General features: G+C 36.4%; 2 protein-coding genes and 1 long non-coding RNA gene across 4 annotated transcripts in view; 1 reads left to right on the forward strand and 2 right to left on the reverse strand.

Moving 5' to 3' along the window:
- LOC146468817 (ras-like protein 1) overlaps window positions 1-23,170 on the reverse strand; it is a 348,000-nt gene that overhangs the window by 161,587 nt on the left and 163,243 nt on the right. The gene's annotated exons all lie outside the window — the stretch shown is intronic.
- Window positions 1-23,170, reverse strand: part of LOC146468819 (uncharacterized) — a 349,521-nt gene that overhangs the window by 128,965 nt on the left and 197,386 nt on the right. The window lies entirely within an intron of this gene.
- Window positions 6,006-23,170, forward strand: part of LOC146468825 (uncharacterized) — an 84,564-nt gene continuing 67,399 nt past the window's right edge. The window contains exon 1 of the long non-coding RNA XR_014867340.1: window positions 6,006-6,192. This is a non-coding gene — a long non-coding RNA (uncharacterized LOC146468825). The remainder of the gene's footprint in view (window positions 6,193-23,170) is intronic.

Genomic DNA, 23,170 nt, shown 5'->3' on the forward strand with positions numbered 1-23,170 from the left:
GTTTCGACGAAACCCTTTTGTGAGCAGTTTCAAAAACAAACCGCAGCTGTTAAGATTTATGTCATATTCCGCTATAAATCGTTCTTGAAGTCTTTTCTATAATCAGCATGATTACATGTAAACGTTCAGTAAATTTGTTTTCATGTTAACCTCGTGGTACCGTAGCTTGTTCTTTCTGGGTTGCTCGCGTTATCAAAAACACGTCACGACGGAAACCCTTTGAATTCAAGTGACCGGAAGTGCGTTTTATAAGATAAACAGGTTTGCTCCGAGTGCCATATACAGGGTCCCAAAGGGGGGGTCCCTGGAGCCCTGGAGCCCTGAAATTTCTGCTGTGGAGCCCGGAGCCCTATCATTTTACTGACTGGAGCCCTGATCCTTTTTTGGATGTGGAGCCCGGAGCCCAAAGACATTTTGCACGAAGCCCGGAGCCCAGCATTTTCAAGTTTGATCATTCGAGTTCCCAGATTGCATTGATTCTTGTTTTGCTGCCTTTTTGTGTTTGTTTGTGCGTGTTAACGGGCATAAAGAAACAGAATCTGGAGAGAGAACAGAACATAATACAAGTAAACGCGGTTATCTCAGTTTACAATGATATGCAACAACTTATTAAGGGATTTAATGAAAACTTTGTTATAATTGTAGCCAGAGAGCGCGATAAAAACAACTTTATAGTTAAGTAACGGGACGTTCCTTTAGCAGTTTGCTCGCAGGTATCAGTTACAACAAATTAAAAAAAAAACTTGACAGATCATTTGTAAGATACAAATAATAATTGATGAAGATTAATAATTTCAATACTTACCCATGTCCTTAATAGATTAATAGATTATACTGTTTACTGTTCATCTGATTCATGACCCTTTCCATCCTGACTTTCGGGTCTTCACCAAGCAGGGTGTATAGACGAAATGACGGTTAAATGGTTTAACCTAACACCAAATCCGCCTCGAATCCCAGTGTTTTATACCATCACAAAAATTCACAAACCGACATTAGTCGGAAGACCTATCATATCTGAATGTGATGGCCCAACAGAACGCCTATCATCATTCGTAGACAAACTACTTCAGCCAATAGCACAAATACAGGACTCGTATCTTAAAGATACGACACATTTCATCAGGTTTATTGAAAGCACTAGGGTGCCTAGAAACGCGTTTCTAGTCTTAATGGATGTTACATGGTACTAGCCTTTACACGAATATCCCACAGGAGGAGAGAATCTCTATAGTATGCAACACATATGAGAACTTTCATGCCAATAACCCTCCTATAGCTACAAATTTCCTCAGAGAAAGGCTCAGCCTTATACTGAAGGAGAACTCCTTCCAATTTAACGGGAAAGACTATCTCCAAACACACGGAACTGCCATGGGCACTAAAATGGCAGTAGCTTTTGCCAACATCTTTATGGCATCTATAGAAAAGGAGATCTTAAGACAGAGCGTTAACAAACCACTAACGTGGAAAAGGTTCATTGACGATGTATTTTGCTTGTGGGATACAAACAAAGAAAAAAATAGAACATTTCATTGAGCAAGTAAATTCATACCACTCTACCATAAAGTAAACCGCTGAAGTCTAACAATTAGAAACAACATTCTTGGATACAACAGTCTATAAGGGAGAGAGATTAGAGAAAGAATTGATTCTCGACGTGCGCATACATTACAAACCTACTGAAACATTTCAATACACAAACTACACTCGTATCAAGAAAAGCTGATCAAATTCAAAGACAATGCTCTTTGTTTAGCGTCGCAAATACGGCCATAAAAGGAGATTTTGAAACAATAGCTTTAGCGCCAAACAAAGGCTTATTAATTCAGGAGGGAAATTCAAACTCGCTGTTATTACAATAGCGAAATTCACGAGGGAAATTCAAAAATAGCCGATGACTGCACGAGTTCGAAATTTGCATATTTGGCGAAAGCGTCGCGTCGCGAGTGAAAGCGTGATGGTTTTAAACAAACACCTGTTCTTTTAGAGCTGCTCTGGCAACCGATGCTTTTGTTTTAAGACTAAATGACAACGACCACATTGATCCTTTTCAATCAAACGGTCTAATCGGGCGATTTTTGCAATCCAAAGCGCGGGTTTTCATAAACGAGGCCTTTTCTTTCCTTTCCTTTCTTTTACGAGTAACAAGTTAGTTTTGAAATTCTCAACTCTTGACCTGAAGTGAAACCATCGATAAAAGCTTCACTGTTTTGCGGCGTTGTGCTGCGCGCTATTATCAACTGATCCAAAATCGTATTAATAATTTTAGCATTTCCAGGTTTCTTGCTTGGGGTCAATAACAATAATAGTAAATCTTCCGCAACTTTCCAAACCCCTCTCCCCTAGTGTCGCTAATTTGACACGCCGACAATTTTGTGACGATTTGAAATTCATCTTAGCCGTGGACTTGTGAAGACGAATTTGACTCACTACAATGGACCATTTCTTGATACGGTGAATAGTTGCCACCCAGCGGGCGTGAAAAAAGGCTTCGTTAAAGGAGAAGCCCTTAGGCTTCTGAGGACAAACTCTTCTAAAGTAGTGTTTGAGGAAAACATTAAAAACTTTAAAACACGCCTGGCATCGAGAGGTTGTCCTAGTAACCTCGTGGATAAAATCCTCTCCGAAGTTAACTTCGCAGAAAGAAAGAACGCTCTTACACAAAAACCGAAAGCGCACTGACAAGAAAATTCTACCCTTCGTGACACAATTTCAACCATCACTGCCATGTTTGAAAAATATTCTAATGGAAAAACGGCATTTAATACAAAACCAGCCGCTACTAAGAGAGATATACAAGGAACCTCCCTTGATCCCTTACAGAAAAGAGAAGTCGCTTAAAGACATGCTTGTACAGCAAAACTATAAACTGCTTTTATCAACACAATGGGCACACAGTGGGAGTCTTGCAGGTCAGTCAACCCCATTTAAACAAGTTTAATATTTAATCCACTTTTAAATAATAGGAGATAATATAACTGGCTGCTTGGGTTTAAAAAATTGATCGGAATTGCTGACTTTTTTATTTGCGTATTTGATTTAGCGTTAAAAATAGAATTTTTACATATCAAGATTGTAGACCAGCGTGGAGCCCGGAGCCCTAAAGCAGATGATGTGGAGCCCTAGAGCCCTGAAATTTTCGCCTTGGAGCCCTGGAGCCCTGCATTTTTAAGGCCGGAGCCCTGGAGCCCTAAACCCCCTTGGGACCCTGCATATAATAAACTACTTACTAACCTAGCTTGCTCGAGCCGTACTGGGGAATATTGGCCCTCAGTCGTTTTTGTACGGACCTCGCTGCGCTTGGTCCGTACTACCACGACCTCGGGCCAATATTCCCCAGTACGGCCCTAGCGCTCGGTTAGTAAGAGGTTGATAAAGGTCAAACTCTATTTGATCTCACACTTTTGTAACGACCGCTGATCTTCGTTTGATTTTACTCGTGAGGAAAAAAAACCCATAAATTCAGAATTTTTCTGATGCAAACCCGTGTTATAATGAGCTAGACAAGTAAATTTCAATTACATTGTGCGGTGTTGTGTGATTTTATGGGGTTGGTGTCTTAAGTTTATCCCATTGGTGCTCCAAACGAAAGAGAAGATGAGAAGCATGCGAGTATAAAGAAAACATGGGCGACGCATGGGCTACATTGTTGGATTCCTAAAATATCAACATTCTTATAAATGCAACAAATGATTAATAAATGAATTTATTTAGCACGTGCGAATACATTCGTCTTCCGTTTTAACATTACGTATATGGTGACAATTAACCGATACTATTCCAATATAAGTAAAATGGATGCCATCAAGCGCTTATTATATGCGGGTACTTGTCCTTGGAAAAATGCGTTTTCCCTTCAATCAGGCAATACCATGGCAACACTTTCCTACTGATCAACCTAACGAATTCTTTCCCTTAAAAAGGGAGAGGGCAGGAACACCAATTGTCGTCGCTTCTAAAGATTTTCAGTGGTAAGGTGTATTTCAAAAGTAATTAAACGTAAAAATGAAAATCTTCCATATTTATTGCGTTGTAATAACTAACATGGCCTCCGCATCGCCTAATATGTATGGTGTTCATATCATTCGCTTGGAGACGTGAGAGAAGATTCGTTCAGGATGAATACACCTCATTAGAAAGTTTGAGGAAAGCTTACTATAGTGAATGTAATGTATGATGTAAGATGCTAGTTTTAGAACTGAAAACAAAACCGAAAACTCGAAATTTATTTTATTTAATTTCGATACTTCGCAATCGATTACTAACATTTTTTCAACAAGAAAGAGATTAAGTAAAATTTTCACTAGAATGACAATTACAAGTATTACACAGCATGACACAGGGAAACCCAAAATTTCTTCGGCAAAATGCCTGCTTCAAGTTTTGATCACCGGAAAACTTAAACCTTTTGTTTTATGAGCTGAGAACTGACATGTGCTTTATAATAAGATACAAGAAAATGTAGGTAGCATTTGCGTAAAGCCGGCCAGCAACAGCTATTAAATTCATGGAATAAGATTCCGCTTTCTAAAACTCAGTCTTTAGCTTAAATTTTGAGCTATACTATCTGGGAAAACATAACTGCATTAGCTTATAGAACTTTGTCCTTAACAAGCCACAGAACGATATTCGAATACAGGAGACATCATTAAATGGTTTTGCTTTGAAAAATGTTACCGTTAGATGCCGCTCATAAAACCCCATGTGTTGTCCAAAGCAAAAACAGTTCATATTTTATTGGGATTCCACAAAGAAAAATGATGTCGTAAAAAGAAAAATTCACAAACCACAAAAAGCAAGACTACAAGCAGTTGTATTTTTCTTCAAAGATAGGGTAGCGTGATATGAGAGGATGAACAAAAAAAAAAAGAATGGCGCAATCTTAGAATAGAGGGCGACGAAGCTGCAAGAAACGATTACGGAAGCCCTCTATCAGGCTCCGTCCTTGTAATTTATAATTTTATGTTCTGTCCTTTGCCACTCTAGGGTCACGTTATTACGAAGTTAAGCATTGCATACGTTACTAATTCTTTAGAAAACTTACGCTGTAGGGGTAACCTTTCAAATGTGGTAGTATGGTGAAATAGAAAAAGTAATCACACAAAAAACCTTTAGTTGTTTTACCCTCGCCGAATGTTCCTTTTTAACTAAAATAGGGCTAAATCAAACGGAGAGTAGCGACCCTTACAAATGAATGAACTCAAATAGTGTAGCATTTTTATTTATTTACTCTGCTTTTCACTTTCATTTTCGTTTTTTTGGCCTAACTATGATCAATATGACTATGTAATAGTTTTTAAGATTTACTGTTGCTTTGCCATTGATTTGGTCCCATGTGTATACTTTGTTCTTATTACTTAACTGAGGAAGCCCATTCTTTATCAGCGCGGTTCTTACCTTTGGCTTCCTCGCCATTATTGTTTAAATAATAATTAATAACTTTTTGCATTTGTACAGTCTAATGCAAAAACAATAAACTGAAACTGAAGCGTGACGTCGTGTAACCTCAAACAGTTGGAATTGACTGGATTTTGTTACAACAAAGCCGAACCGATCAAGGTTTAGGAGATTCAGCTTATTACTCGATGCCAAAGAAAATGAGACGCTTTGTAGCAATCATAAGTGAGTTACACCAGGTTCGCCGCCTTTCCGCTTCAGGCAGCTTAAAGCTTAGAATAACATGAGACACTCACACGCGGCCATTTTAATTTTTGCCAAGCCAAGTCTCGCCATTTTACTCTTCTCTTTCCCAAATCGATTTATTTTACCCTTTTGAATAAGTTAATTTTATTATTACGAAAACCAAAATAAGATTTTGACGCAAAGGACGCCATTTTTGGGAAGGGAGGAAAAGGGGTGCGAAAGTGCTTTTCAATTTTATTTTTTATTATTATTTTTATTTTATTTTATTTTATTTTTTTGATGCCTTCCATTGGAATTGCTGGGTCGGAGTTTCTTTTTCCGCAAAGCTACCGTTTCTGGCTTCGACAACAAAAAAATGTTCTTGATAGAAAAGGTGAAACTATCATGTTTAAATATACAATACTCATGATGTATTGTTTGATGATTTTAAGGTTAAAACTGTAAATTTAAGTGTTCCAATTTCTTTCTCCATAGGAAATTGTCAGAGAACAAAATTTCAGAACTGCCTAAGGAGATATTTGCAAATCTGACGCGGTTGGGATATCTGTAAGTTGTTGGATATAATTTTGTTTGCGCGTAAGACCAGTAAAGTTTTCACAGTCATGTTAGTTGATTAAAACATAGTGAACATACTGGGGCTGTACCACAGCAGAACTTTCCGTCAGCTGTGAGAGTTGTATGGTGATTTGTAAGCTTGGATCATGTGTTAGACCGAAAACTAATGAGTGGTCATTACTGCAAAGCTATATTTCTTTTAATCAATTTTGTTTGTGAGGCTGATGTGTTTTGGCAACACAATACCTCAGATTATGGTAATGCGTCATACCGAAAGTAATACAATAATAAGTTGTCTCTCATATATTAATGAAGACCGAAGAACTCGCTCGAAGGCTGATAATTATCATACTTTAAATATACCATGCGGTTTGTTGAAAAATCATCTTAAAAACAATTTTAAGTACAATAATTAGTCTGACTTGTTAATGTTTACTGTAATTCATTCCATTTAATTTTGACTGGTTAAAGTCTCGGAAATTTCATTGTGAATGTTATTTAAAAACAGTAACACAGTGGTTTCCTGCTTTTCGACATTTTTGAAACATTCTTAAAATTTAATTGATTTCGGATCGTAGAAGGCTGCTTTCTAGAGAACATGGCAAAAATATTGCGTTCATTCGTTTTAGTATCATATACTTAATATTATCATATTTATAGGCTTCTATAGCAGCTGGTGTAATAACTCCCTCCTACAACTTGTTTGGGTGCAAAGAAAAGAAAGAAAGAAAGACCAAACATGTAACTAATTGCAGACAATTGCCAATAAAGAAAGAATGAGAGAAAGCACCATTTTACATTGATTCAAACAACTCAACTGTGCCTCTCACGTAGGGACTCTCAGTTCATAGGAGCGAGGTTATTTTTCGGCTCTTGTACGAATCTATATTTATCGATCTGACGCAATTCCAGTCCCCTTAGTCCTTCTGATAGCTCAATTTTTTTAATATGTTAGTAGTTAGTACTGCTAGAATAACAGCTTCAGTGTTACGTACGATGTAGAATCTAGCAAGGGAGATTTGGGAAGCAAATATTAGCACTTTGATTCAATTGTTATTTAGCTGAAAATCTCTTCTGCTAATGTTGTTATGATGAAAGTCGCATTTAATCATACGAAGCGTTTTTCTTGTTGACTTCCAGTAAAGATATTGCTTTGTTTTAAAAAAATGAAAGTCACTTCCTGTTTAAATAGCCAAAAGTCCCCTAAAGTGGCTGACGTATCCTACTGTCGTTTACCTCTTTTTTTATGGGAGCCCTAATGAGCAAACATAGAACAGGTAATTGCGAGAAGAAACAGTAATTGTTATCGGAAAAAATCGTTTGAATTTTTAAATTGCGTGTATTGACAGGAAAGGGGAGGGAAAAGAATCAATCAACCAATCAAGCAAAAGCAAGCAAGCAATCGATCAATCAATTAATAAAAGACAGAGTGCACATTGTATTTTAAAACCGTAGCAAACTCGCAAGGAGGCTGCAACAGCCAATAAAATTCGGATAAGAAAACGATAATCAAACCCTGGCTACTCACTTAGCTTTCAAAATCTCATAAATAATTCGTAAGCCTATTTGACCTATCAAATGGTCGATAAAACATCTCGTGGGTGGTTTTAAAACCCCGATAAAACCTCTTCCTTATTAGTATTCAGTGTCTATATAATGTTTTTCTAGTTTACTAATTTTCAACGTTCATAGAACCATTATTGTAATGACCTCTCTTGACACCCGCTTTTCCAAGAATGTTTTTGAAGCCGTTTAAAAAACTCGCAGCATGTTCTTTATCGGGTCTAAAACTACGAGGCGCACCCGATAAAACACTGCTGCTCGTGTTTTAAACATTATATGACTTCTGCTTCCCAAATCACACACACATAGACGTGTATTGTATGCGGCTAATTATCTGTGGAAGCTAAAGGCCGAATTAGACGGCACAACTTTTGCTTGCCACTGTCGCATGCGATTTCTATAGCGCGCGTCATGCAAAAAGTCGCACACAACTTTCGTCGTTCAACATTGCCTATACCTACGATTGTCGTAGGATTTTGAGACATGTTTTAAAATTCCTATGACATTTTTTTGTGACGAGCACAACAGTCGTAAGCGAGTTGTAGGTTTGATTTACACGAAACAATTCGTGTCGTAGGCCCGTCGTAAGCTTGTCGCGTGCGACGAAGTCGTACCGTGTAAATAGGCCTTAAAAGTGCTGTACAGGCCCGCAAATGATCCCCGGACGGGAAATGATCCCCAGATTGGACTGCATATGATCCCCGATCGCCTCACCATAAATATAGAATGGAATGGCATGGACTCAAATTTGGACAGTGGATTTCAACTTTATAGAATTCATTTTTTTTAATAACACCAGTCGTTATATTAAACTATTTGCACGCAAATTTCACAACTTTAAAATTATAATGTAGCAGCTCAGTGCACAGTGCAACAGAACAATTCGCTTATAAACTGGAACATACTTTGTACATAATTTACTTATACCATTACAACGCTTAAAATGTGCACGAATTGAACGAAATTCGTCATTTTTCAAATAGGGCGAACAATACGAGATAAATTTTGCCAGTGCAACTCAAAAATAGTTTACTGGAACTGACCAACTTACTTGTATTGGAAAGCCTCCTCAGAGAGTAGCACAATTTTGCACTGATGTAGTAAGCGTTTCCCTAAGTAACCCAGCCACTCCCATCCCGAACGTATTCACTTTAGAAAATTCGCGAATCATAGTAAGTGGGAGACGTACCTTCGACGGATGTCCATTACCCGCGAGTGAGGTGATTATGTTTTCTTATTAGGCCTGGTGAACATTTTCGATATTGCAGTTGCCGCGGTGTCTAGCTTCGGGAGAAGGCTTATCTATAATCTACCCAAGTAACCATAGTCAGGAGGTCTGATTTCGATGGAATTTTTTTGGTGTGCCATGAAGCCCACCAAAGCAACTTCCATAGCCTTTAGCAAATAGACGCAAAAACAACAGATGTACTCGAAGAATTAAAATTGAAGTATGGAGAAGGCGAAAATGTGGGGAAAATTGACAGCTATTCTTAAGGCGTCTATGAGGGGGACAATTGTCTTCTGAAGGTCTATGCCGACGACAGTGTGTTTTGTAAAACATTTTATAAAAGACTTGGAGTCCAATCAGCGGCAAAACGAAAATGAAAGACAAAATCAACATATTATACGACAACTCATTGGACGACCGAGGCTTAAACGTTATGCTTAAGACAAAGATTTGATTAAGGCGACGATAGTGGGCGGATTTGACCGTCATCTGAAGCACATTGACCGATTCTTCTTCCTTTTTCGAAAAAAAAATTGTGAAAGTCTCGAACAATTCGTGCACATTTTAGGCTTTGTAATGGTATAAGTAAATCATATAGATGTATGTTCCAGTTTATAGGTTTAAATTGCTCTGTTGTACTGTGCTGCTATATGTTAACTTTTAAGGTTGTGAAATTTGCATCACAACTGGTGTTATTAACAAAAATGAATTCTATAAAGTTGAAATCCATTGTCCAAATTGGAGTCTATTCCATTCTATATTTAAGGTGAGGCGATCGGGGATCATTTGCGGTCCAATCTGGGGATCATTTCCCGTCTGGGATCATTTGCGGTTCAAGTTGGGGATCATTTCCGGCCTGGGGATAATTTACGGGCCGGGAGCATTTGCAGGACTGTACAGTGCTTCTTTCTTTGAATCAGCAATATCTTGGTACCATTTTCGTATTGTGCATCATAACGATATCTCATCATTTTATGTCATGATATAAAAAAGAATAGCGGAGGAACACCATTTGCCGTCGCTTCTCGCTACTCGTAAAGTTTTAATTTATGTATTTTCTTCAAAATTTTATAGCCTTTTTTGAACTACTCCATATTTTATAGCCACTACAGTGTTTACCTCTCCGGGAACCCAAGTCAGCTGTTAGTTCAATAGTTATTGGAAGTAAATAAAGGGGTTAGTTGTTAAAGAAACTGTTGTGCAACTTCGGCGGGGGAATGCAAAGCATTATCTGGCAGGATAATTAAGGAGATCCAAGAAGTGATGTTTTGGATGTTAGCTATCGAGCAATTGTGAGCTGTGTGTGGTTCAGTATAGCGAGCAGTTGTGCTACAAGGGTGGTGCAAGAGGGAAATCATTGTTTGATTCCATGGGGATTTAGAGTGCCGATTTAGAATATGAAGCTTTCCTCTAAATTCTATTTTTAAACAATTTTTATTGCCTGACATGACACGTCATTTAAAATACTGAACACTACTAACATTAGTTACAATACTCACAATACTAAACACAATAACTATACCTACATTGTTAACAATACTTACTATACTTAGAAAGCTAAAAGTACTTACAAGGTCCACACTACTTACAGAAATAACGCTGTCTTCAAGTAAACTTATACTACATATACTACTTGCAGTACAATACCTACACTACAGTACAATATATACGATACTTACACTATTTATAAAAAGAAATATTTGTGCTACTTACAGTCCATTTTTAAGTGTATATATACAACACAACGACTACTTACGACTTATTTAAGGTTTGTACGCGTATCAATTAAAAGTAAGGACGAAAAGATAAACCAAAAAAAAAAAGGAAGGACACGAAAAAGAAAGGGAAAACAAGAGATAGGCCGCACTTCTAACGCAGAAGTCTTGGAACAAGAGTGGAATTAAAAAAGAACATTCCAAGATTGAGTAGCGATCAGGGGACTATCCAAAAAAAAAAGGAAATTGAAGACACAGTTCATTTGAAACAGTTCCATTTTAAGTTGTATTTATTAACAGCGTTCGTCTTGTAAGCAAAACATTTTTGGATTTCTTGGCACTTTAAGAAGGTTTGCGAAAAAGTATGTAAATTCGGCAGGGTTTTCTTAATTTTGGATGAGTAATTCAGTAAATGTGATATCTGCCAATTAGAAGTGCATGATGTAAAAGTATATCCTTAGTATTATCGACTAAACCTAGACAGGTAGGTAGGGTCAAAGAAAAGTCTTGAGGCTTAACCAGATGCTCTATCAACCAGTATTGTACGTTTTGCCACAGGCAGCCCAAGTTCGCGTCACTAGAGAGCGTGTAATAATTACTAGTGGGCATGATGACCTTTGAGTGCAAGCAGCCATTGAGAATTTAAACGCATTATAAGACTTTGTATGGGAAATAAAATACTGTCGATTATGAAGTTTAAAAAACGCTAAATTTAACTTTCATTCAATAAAACGAATAAAACTGCCAAGTTCGCGGCGTCACTAGAGAGCGTGTGATAATTAATAACTAGTGAAATGATGACCTTTGAGTGCAAGCGGTATTGGGTTACGGGAGCCGTTGAGAATTTGAACGCATTATAAGACTTTGTATGGGAAATAAAATACCGACGATTTTTACGCTTAAAAAAACGCTAAATTTAACTTTCATTCAATAAAATGAATAAAACTGACTCACCTCTGGTGTATCCTTGTGATTTTTGTAGCCTATTTCACCGTTTCGAGCGTTCTTAGTAATCACTGTTATTCCCCTCAAAAGAACGCTCGAAACGGTGAAATAGGCTACAAAATTCACAAGGATACACCAGAGGTGAGTCACTAGTTATTAATTATCACACGCTCTCTAGTGACGCCGCGAACTTGGCAGTTTTATTCGTTTTATTGAATGAAAGTTAAATTTAGCGTTTTTTAAACTTCATAATCGACAGTATTTTATTTCCCATACAAAGTCTTATAATGCGTTTAAATTCTCAATGGCTGCTTGCACTCAAAGGTCATCATGTCCACTAGTAATTATTACACGCTCTCTAGTGACGCGAACTTGGGCTGCCTGTGGTTTTGCTAAAAAATTTTGAACAAAATTAAACCACATTCCAAGAAGAGATGGGTCAGGGTTTCTGTGTTTTGTTCACAGAAGGTATAGGCGTCTGTTAAAGAAATACTTATTTTGTAGAGGTAATTTTACGTTGCAATTCTTCTGTGAAGGAGTTTAAATTGGAAAGTAAAAAGTTTAGTTTCTCTAGTGCAATAAAAGGGCAGAATATATGACTCATCCCATTTTATCAAATTTTCGTAAATTCCGCAGTCAGTTATCTATTTTCTCTGGCTTTTAGCTGGCGTTGAAGTGATTTATTTAACGATAATTTTATAGGCTTCTTTGCAAAAGTTTGAAGACGATAGAAGCTTTTCGCCACAAGTCGGTTGGGTTTTTTTTGAATTTTACATAACCTGGTCCTGAAAAGACTTTTTCAATTTTGCCATGGCAGACACAACACCGTAGTACGTTAAAAAAGTGGTCTTAATTTTATAGCGAGATTTAAAGTCCTCATATTTTAAAAAATCGAAAGTATGATGTAAAATTTCTTTGACCTGACTAACTACCGCACGGGACCAATTTCGATAAAAGACAGGTTAATAAGCAATCCTTTTAAGGGATTTGTAATAATTCGGTGAATTTCCAATGTATTTGGGTTCTATTCGTAATTTAGATTTGACCAAATTACAATTAGTAATACCTCTTTAACGAAAATATCTTGAATATTCAAACCAGCTGCATCAGCTTGGTTTAAGTTACCAGTCAGAAGTAATTTGCTGCCATTTTTCTTAGTAAAATAATAAAAAAAGGTTTCCATTTTGTTTGGTTGTTGTCATCAAGGTACTTCTGCACCTATTTGGCTTTCAAAGCGCAATTAAGGGATTGGATATCATTTTTAATCCACCGTCTCTTCTAAATCCTTACTACTTTCTGTGTTGATACATGATGTGGAGATATGCCACAGACTATCAGGTATTCCTAAAAAAGGTTAGGTAAATTTATGATTTATGGTTGCATTTTTGACATTTCCTGAGGCATTTTGAAGAAATAGAGGACGTTGCCAGAAATACAAGCTCGCCCACCATTCTCGGAGATAAAAAAGTTATACTAAAAACACGCACGCAAAAAACGTTTTGAGTTAATGCTGATTGATGTTGTGCTACGTTAACAAGGACGTTATCTTTTATCGCCCTCGGGGAGAATTATTAAAGTATTTGCGTTTAAAGCAAAGCTGGTAAATGCTGCATTTACACGATATTTACACACCGTTGCAAAAGTGAGAAAGATGTACACATTTAAAACAACTTTACTTTTACAGTAAATGTGAAGTTAATACACACTTTTGCTCCAAGAAAACATAGATTTACATGGGTAGCAAATATGAGGTAAAAGAGTATGTTTGCTCGACTTTAGTCATATTTTCACACAAATGAAATAGTATCGTTTTTGCAATACATTTACGAGCAAAGCAAACGTGGTAAATACCGCATTTACGCAATATTCACACACCGTTACAAATGTACGTGCAAGAGAAAGTACACGTTCAAGACAACTTTACCTCTCAGGTAAATGAGTAACACCACACATTTGTTCCAAGGAAAATGGATTTACGTGGTGAGCAAATGTGGTAAAATATCATGTTTGCTTAACTTTGGTCATATTTGCGCTTAAATCAAATCTCATGTTTGTACGACACTTGCAAGCAAAGAAAAGCCGGTAATTATGAGTAACACCACACATTTGTTCCAAGGATAATGGATTTACGTGGTGAGCAAATGTGATGAAATACATGTATCATGTTTGCTAAACTTTGGTCATATTTGTGCATAATTCAAATCTCATATGTTTGCACGACATATGAGTAACAACACACATTTGCTCCAAGAAAAATGGACTTACGTGGTAAGCAAATGAGGTAAAAAAAATGTTTGCCTGACTTTGGTCCAAATGTCATGTTTGCACGACATTTACAAGCAAAGAAAAGCCGGTTAATATGAGTAAAAACACACATTTGCTCCAAAGAAATTGGATTAACAGGGTGGGCAAATGAGGTTTAACATTATTTAAAGAACATGAAATCGTGTTTTCACCAAAATGTTTATTCTGTGATCACAAACAGTCCTAAAGTTAGTTACAGTGTACATGTATTTCTGTCAGTAGTTGACAAACAATAACTTTAATAACTCTCCGCATTTCTAAAAGAACTTATTACATTATACATGTACTTCAACTTTGAACAATGACCAATGCTTTCTTCCTTCTTTTTTTTTTTTGGCAAATAACAAAAAGTGTTCTCTTGTCAGAAGATAAACATCACTCTTAAAATAATATAATATGCATTATCTACAAGTAATAGGACCTTGCATACAGCAAAGAAGATAGCTCTTTTTGATTATGCTCAAACCAATCGATGAAAATAACTTCTTTTCATTTTTTTAACCTACTAACCGATGAATGTGTTAAATTCCACAATTTTACCACGCAAAAATTATTATCTTTTTCATCATTTGTTAAAAAAACTATCAGGTTACATTTGAAATAAAGCTTAACACCTGTAGAGTGACAATGCAACTTAAACAGCTGAAATCAGGAGTTCCATAAAGTATCCATATCGGTTCATGGAAGGGGATGGACATTTTCTGGAACAAAACAATCAACTGCCACTTAAGCAACATGGCCACCCTTGTATACCCTTTTACAGTTGTGCACCAGTGAATAGTAAAAGTTTGAATGATGCGGCATTTTTTAATATGAAAGTAAAGAAAACATGGGTCCATGAAAAGATTTTAGCGTCATTATTAAATCAACAAAAATTTCAACTTTATGATTCTCTAACCCCACCCCCCCCCCCCCCCCCGCCAACAAAAAAAAATCAATTTTGGATATTTATACAGCCAACTCTCCTAAGATTGACACCAGTACCAAGATGGCTACCTCTATAAGCTACCCAGGCTTTGTTGGTCCTGACATGTCTGAAATTAATTCCCTTGTTTGTAACTTATAAACTCTTCCCTGCAACGTTTTCTTTTTGCATTTTAAAATTAATGTATGATTCAAGACACCTCACCATTTCACTATGCCACTCAGAAATACCATGAACACTTTCATTTGACTTTGACATGTATTATATGTATGCTACAACCAATCCAGCATGAGATGGCAAACCATAGAAAGGATTGCCATCAGGTCTGTAGTTTAATTATCTGTAGGAGGAATATTGTGTATCACCTTTAATGTATTTATGTTGTATTTTTTGGTTAATGGCAAAATAAATGAATTGACTTGACTCCAGACTTCATGAAATAATTAAAGTGTCGGTGGTTTTATGAATCGCAATGTAATTAAGAGCCAATGTCAGTAAAAACCAGACAACATCAAATACTTGTGGCAACGGTCAAAAAATCGATTTCGCTCATACTTTCAAGTTTGATACCCTATCCTGTTAGAAGAACCCCTGTGTAGTTTTTTTTAAAAAATATTTTTTCATTGGGGAGAAATTGACATTTTTGCAAGAGAGGGTAAATATGCTAATTTGATAGCTTAAAATTATGCAACTTTGTCGATCTCTAGAAAATCGAATAAGCTGTATTTAATCTTTCTGATTTTATTATCTTCAAGTATGATATCTCTTTGTATCTCAGGGAGATGTTCAGGCTTTTGCAATAAACTCTAAATTTCTGGTGGATTTTTCAAAAAGACGTGGTTTTCATGAGTCAAAAAGTACCGTATAAACAATCGAAAGTTTCACCCCGGCCGATACAACAGATTGACTTGAATTTTACTGTGGTTTATGCTAAAACATAGGGCTTGAAGTTTACTAAAAGAAATCCTTTGGTAAATGAGTTTTTATGGCGCTGTTGACGCGCACAGTTGGCTAAAGACTGCAATTTTTCTTGCATAATTAGCATCGATTTAATACAAACATAATTTTTTGCTTAGAACTCCCACGGCGAAATCTCTCCCATTTGGAGTTTCTTACTCAAGTTTTAATACAACTGGTCAGAAGATTGTAACAATTTTTTCAATTTAGGTTAGTTTTATTTTTATTGTATTGTATTTGTGCCATAATAATTGCGAGACAAAATGTGCTAAATGTTCATCACTTCCGGTTTCCCGCTTTCATAAAATTCGTCTTCGAGTATCTATTAAAATCTCTTGATATAAGTTAGCACGAAGAATTACAATATTCTTAAGGAGGTTGGCCGGGCAAAATAGCATAAGACTGCTTGTTTATAAGAATGTTTATAGCAGGGCGAATCAGACTGAGTGACTGATTGAAATGGACAAGGTCTTAATTTGCATATTCTTTTCTACCGTTCTACTTTTAAAATATCGACGTAATTATTTCTAATAGAAGTTTGTCAAAATACAAAAATAGGATTTTACCATCTTTCATGTACAAAATATCACATAACATAATATATATTCCGTTTCTAAAGTTTATGAGCATTCACGTGATTGTTAATTAATGGTGAGAAAAACTTTGTTTACAAGTAGTGTAGTGTAAATCATAGAGGCGTATTGTTCCTTTAAAACTCTTGCCATTGGACTCTAGGACATCTGTGGTCATGGCAAGAAAAGCTCAAGTGAAATCATTTCGTTAGTCTCTTGTACTAAAAGTATTGATACTCATTTATCCGCCCATAAGTTCTCCGGTCCTGTAGATGAACTCGACCTTATCTTGTGTCGAGTTGGAAAGTTTTCAAAGTCAGTCAAATTTAGTACCATGACAATTTGCCCAAACCATCGATTGAAGCTTGGCGTAGGCTGGAGTAGGGGTGGAAACACTAGATGCAGAGTTCCCGAAGCAATGTCAGGACATGGCAAAGGCGGGAAAAAGATAGCTAAAAGCTGAGAAGGGGCTTGATAAGGACGATTCATTTTACATATTTGAGACAACTGGAGTTTTTTTTGCAGTAGGTTCCGGTAAGTATTCATATTCTTCTTGAATCCTCTTGCCAGTTATACAAAGGGTGGATAACGTTATCCAGCCGACAAATCCTTTTCCAGTGGATGGAATCTAAACAAAAATAATAGAGCAGATAATTTTATCCCGCGCTCGCTGGATAGTGCTATCCAAGCCTTCGTACACTCAGAGCCCTGTTGTTCAATAAACTATTTGCTGGATGTGAAATGATTAACTGTTCTATTGATTGTTTAAACCTCTATTAATTGATTTTTTAAACTTCGCCTTCGGCGAATAATTGTTAAATATTACCAATGGACATTAGCCTCTTTTGTACATGATTATATATTACTAATATATTTGTATCTTACCGTAGATATTTTATTTAACATGGCGCACAAGTCGGTTTCTTCATCGCCGGTATGCTTTAACATTTTTCGGCAATTTGAGCATACACCTAAACAATCAATAGAACAGTTAATCATTTCTCTTTGGGAGTTCTAAGCAAAAAATTATGCTCGTATTAAATCGATGCTAATTATGCAAAAATGATTGCGAGAAAAATTGCAGTTTTTAGCCAACTGTGAGTGTCAACAGCGCCATAAAAACTCATTTACCAAAGGATTTCTTTTGATAAACTTCAAGCCCTATGTTTTAGCATAAACCACAGTAATTATGGGCGTTTTTTTAGCGTAAAAATCGTCGGCATTTTAGTTCCCATACAAAGTCTTATAATGCGTTCAAATTTCTCAACGGCTGTCTGTAACACAATACCGCTTGCACTCAAAGGTCATCGTCTCACTAGTTATTAATTATCACACGCTCTCTAGTGTCTCTAGTGACGCCGCGAACTTGGCAGTTTTATTCGTTTTATTGAATGAAAGTTAAATTTAGCGTTTTTTAAACTTCATAATCGACGGTATTTTATTTCCCTTACAAAGCCTTATAATGCGTTTAAATTCTCAATGGCTGCTTGCACTCAAAGGTAATCATGCCCACTAGTAATTAATTATTACACGCTCTCTAGTGACGCGAGCTTGGGCTGCCTGTGGAGCGACTCGGTTGTTCTGATGCGACAGGACAATCCCGGTGGCGATGTAATGTTAGCGATTCGATGTCGGCGAGTTTCGCAAAAACATGGAAAGTACCGCAGATCGAGATGAAAGAGAACGATCGATCCAAACGAACTACAGCGTATAAGCACTGGTAGCACAGTTCGAAGATATCGAGCCTAAAATTCAAACGCCTCTCATGTGATCATTTATGTTGCGTATCATTGGTTAATTTTGTTCGCCGCATGGGCTAAATGCTTTCCAGGTCACTCGCGTGCCGTTACTGCCGTCTCAAAGTTCAGCGGACAACATCGCTTACTACGGGATACCTCATGTAATTTTCTATTGTTTATGTTTTTGGCGTCTTCAGGATTTCTTGATTTTGCGTGCTTATAGAACGGCAACAAGGAAGGTGAGGAATCTATCAATAGACAAGAAAGAAGTCCTTTAAGTGGAGGAAAAAAAAGTCTTGAAGAACGGCGGCGGATGACGAACAAAAAGGAAACATGCGCTGTATCGACTAAATACTTGCAAAGAGAAACTCCACAAAAAGAACGAATTCTCTCTTTCTTGCTAGAAAGTATTAACCTTACGCATTTAAAAATGGTGACAATACAAGGAGACACAAATAATTCTTCATCAGAAGACTGGAAAAACCCCTTGGTTTCCTTGATTTGGAGCGAGACCAAAGGTAAGCTTTAAATTCTTTTTCTTATACATGTGTTGAGCTTGGAGTCACCTCTTTGCCTTATCGATCCCAGTGAGCAGTTGTTCATCCAAGGTTTCAACAGCTAAGTACAGCGGGAAAAATACTTTCTTTGCAACCTTCAATTAAATACTAAATACCACTAACTAAATACTAATTTGGCTTCACAGTCTAGCATATTTATTGGTACTTCAGTTAGTACAGTGATTTTGGGAGGGGGTAATAAACACCTGTGTTGGACTGGGGAAGAGAACCAAATTATTGTCCAACACACCTTGCTAAGGATGACTTTATGTTCTAGTCAGTCAAGCAATAGATAATGCATCTATCAATGTTAAGCGAAAGGGGTGGGGGGGGGGTGCATACACTGTATGTGGGGCATTTGAATAAAATGAATGAATGAAATTCTTATATACAGTGTACCACACATATTACCAAGTCTCATGGCAGTTTACAATTCTATGGGGTGAGATCGGATGTCAACATCAGTCCTTATCAGATCTCACCCACCAGCCCACAAAATAACCCAAGAATGAGTGTGAAAGATAGAAGGCCAGACCACACCAGGAACTACGTCCCCTACACTTGGGAACAGTGTGTGGCTTCTTTAACGTCTTACAAAGTAATCATCAACAGGGGTTGTGAGATGGTACCTGCGATTTATCGTCCTTATCCGAGAAGACTAGAGAGTCTAGCCATTTGCAGATGTCATCACAAAGGCAGCACTTTTCTCCTCAATTAATTTTAAAGACCCCTAGTGTTGGTCTGGGTGGGAGATTGAACCCACAACCACCTGCACAGAAGCTTAGTGCTCCACCAACTGAACTGAGAATATGGGCCCCAGGGTGGGGAACGTTTGCTTTTTTGCCGTGAGGAATGGGTCCAAGTCACATCATCCCATTTGCTTGTCTGTGCACCGGCCATCTTGGAAGTGCCTGTGTGGAGATTGAAAGCAGTTCAAAGTGGACTTGTACCTTCTGCAAATACATGTAATCTCTATCCTATAGATGGTCACGGGGCACTCAGTTGTATAGCTCAGCATGTTAGACTTTTCGTTTCTGTTAGATTGATGCAATGATATCTGATTGAATCATTTAAAATGCAAGTTTTGTATACCTCAACATGGTGTAATCTTTCCTGTTAGACTGAGAAAAAAAAAAGGATATCTGACTGTATCACTTGAAATGTTAAATTTTCATAGCTCAACATGGTGCATTCTTTCTTGTATTAGACTGAGAAAATGATATTTGATTGCATCACTTGAAATGCTTGATTTGTAAAGCTCAATATGGTATTCAGCCCATGTTGTTTCTGTGAGATTGAAGCAATTAGTTTTATTTTATCACTTTAAATGCTAGATTTGTTGATTAATTTCTTCGGATTAAACAATCCATCAAGGGATTTATATCAATGATTTCTAAAATCTACACAACAACTACTATGAACTTAAGGAATGTTTCTTCCCCTAGGTGGGGATATTTGATCTGATTTGACCCAATTTTGGCATCCTACAGTGGGGATTTTGACCAAAAATTCTTCTGAAAAGTCAAATGTCCCACATATATGCCCGGTACTGCCCCCCCCCCCCCCCCCTCGAGCTTAACATTGATTAATGCATAAAAGTCAACTAAGAAATATAGTGTTTGTATCCACAATCCATAATACTCGCACTTCCCACCTTATTTTAATTTTAACAAAAGCATTTTCACTATTTTGTGAGTGAAACTGATTTAAATTTCAGCATTGTACAAGATTGGGGGTCATCCTCTGTTTGAGAGCAAACTGTCCTTCTGGCTTACCAAAATGCAATATATGACCCCTCAGATGCACCCATCAGTACAACTCCTCTTTCAAGCTGCAATTGCAAGTGCCAAAGCAACAATGAAATTTGATTACTCTTATTAAATCCTGAAAAAAGATGACCCAACAAAAGAGACAGTCTTAAAAGTAGCTGCATTCTTTGTTTTAAGCTTAAAACTTACAGTCTATACAATTCTGACTGTGTTCCAACAGAGCATTAACACATTAAAAACAGACTTTGGCAATACATTTATTATAGACTGCAGAGAAACTGCCTGATGTATAATACATGTATACAGTATTTGAATTGTAAAGCTTATAAGCCACCAAATACTTGTTATATTAATTAAAGGAGAGGTTTAAAGGAAATTTGCTTTCATTTCAAAACCCAAAAATGCTTGTCTGCCAGCATAAAAAAGAAATAATTACATCTAGTTTTGTTGTAAATTATCACCCCAGTGTAATAAAACTGTCGATTTGTGCCTCTAGCCAGAGACAGAGTAGGCCGGTATGGATTGAAACTTGAAAACTGTTAGGCTTATGTTTTTCAAGTTCTCCCATTTTTTTTTTCATGTACTAGAACAGACCACGAACAGATTCCTTTCAAGAATTGGGTTGATTTCTTTCCTCTTTTCAGTGTGGAATTATTTGGCAGCTGATTGAAGGTCTTATTTTATCATTTTTAACAAAAGATACCAAAAATCTTATGATACTTCCCTTATAACGCTATTCCAAAGGTTCACAGGGCTTCTTTGATGGAAAAAAACTTCTTTTAGCTAAAGTAAAGTTCATTTGTTAATTAAACAATTTCCAAAGAAAGAAACTATTAAAAAGAATCTACACAATCTCCAAAAGTAAGGCATGAACAATACCACTGACCTTTTGGTGGAAACCAGTTCATCCAGAAGCCTCTTTTACATATCATTAGAAATTTTCTTATACATTTGAGTGTCATGGTTGTGAAAAATTATCATTGAGATAATTGGGGTGAAGAAGGGTGAAGTTTGAAACTTTCTAGATAAGAGAGAAAGACTTGGACACCAACCAGAGCTAAGCTAAGACTTCCGTAGAGGGAAACATGCAAATCTTGTGAAAAAGTCCAACACAGTGACATATGTGTATAATTTAACAGAATAACTTTGTAACAAAGATAATATTTAGAACAATATTGCAAAGTATTTAGAAAAAAAAAATGAAGTAAATTAATTAATGAGATTGCAAGAATAACACTGGTAAGATAAGAGTTTAAACTCCAAAAAGTACATGCAGTCATAATCATATCATTGAGCTTAGCATTGCAACAAAATGAATGAGCTTTCAATAAAAGTTATTATTAATAATTATTTTATTGCTCCAAAAAATTATGGTTGTAAGATGTAGCTCCATTGTTTACTGTGCTAAAGTTATTTAATATTGTATTTCTGTATTTTTCAGTAAAATTCCTATTTATTTCATTAAGTTTTCTACTTTACTCCTCCTTGATTTCAGCTTTTCTCCTTACTAACCCAAGAGTTGGTTATGATATCTCCACAAGACATAGATGGTAACAATGCTACAATCAACCTTGGTCATAAAGTCTCTGGCAATTGTCAAAAGAAATACTACAAGGCCAAGTATGAAGGTTTATTATAATTACTGAGATGACTTCCAAAAGAAGCACTGGGACATGTACTTTGCTACAGAAAATAATTGTTTGTGTTAACCCTCATTTGCTTCTGACAAATGTATATTTGGTGTGGGCATGCTGATGTCAGCAGTAATGTTGAAAGTGAAAGTTGTTTCCTTAGTGGACAAAGGAAGTGTTAGGGAAAAGATCCAAAGTTTGCGTGTAGGTGATCCGTATCATTATTTTCTTAATCAACTTGAAAGTAGTGTATCCTTACTTTGTAACCAAGTATACATGGAAAAAACAGTAAGGCATGTCCATTCATAAAGGGTCTGATGTAATTTGAAGTTAGCTGCAATAGAAATGAACAAAGCTCACTTTTTTCATGTTCCCTAAATAAATTTCCAAGCTGCACACATTTAGCTTACTATCTAAGTACCCAAACATATACAACACAAACATGTGACAATGGACCTGGACTATATACACTGTACAGTGTATATAAGCTTCTGTAGTATGAAGGAAGCAGTAATGAAACAAATATACATGTAAATACAATTTAATGCAAAATAAAACAAAATAATGCAGCCTAAGGGAAAAACTACAATTCTTCTGAGACACCATAAATGTGTTAAAGTTGCAGACGAGGCAGTAACTTTTAAGTTTTGTTAAAGGCTGATAATTTAGACAGGGATTTTGACTTGCACTAATGTTGTGAACAACATCTGTTGAAATTTGTTGCACTGTGTAGCCTTGTCATTAGTACTTTAATTTGTACATAATCAGAGCTTCCTAGGAGTTATTGTTTTTCTGTTATTATATTTTCTTGTATTAACCTTTTCACTGGAAATTGTCAAACCAAATTTTAGAATAAAAACTATTACAGTTTCTTGCACATTAACATTAGGATTGTGATCACACAGGTTTCATGTTGCAGTCAAAATTTTGTCCATCATGTCGAATTTGAGGTAAAATATTTATCTCCTGAATATTATTCTTTCATGATGCATATTAAAAGTTATGTTTCTATTTCTGATTTCATTGACAGAAGTTACTTTGTGTTGATTTAACATGGTAGACCT

The sequence above is a fragment of the Pavona decussata genome, unplaced genomic scaffold (genome assembly GCF_977016875.1).
Source record: "Pavona decussata unplaced genomic scaffold, jaPavDecu1.1 SCAFFOLD_128, whole genome shotgun sequence".
Taxonomy (NCBI): Eukaryota; Metazoa; Cnidaria; class Anthozoa; order Scleractinia; family Agariciidae; genus Pavona; species Pavona decussata.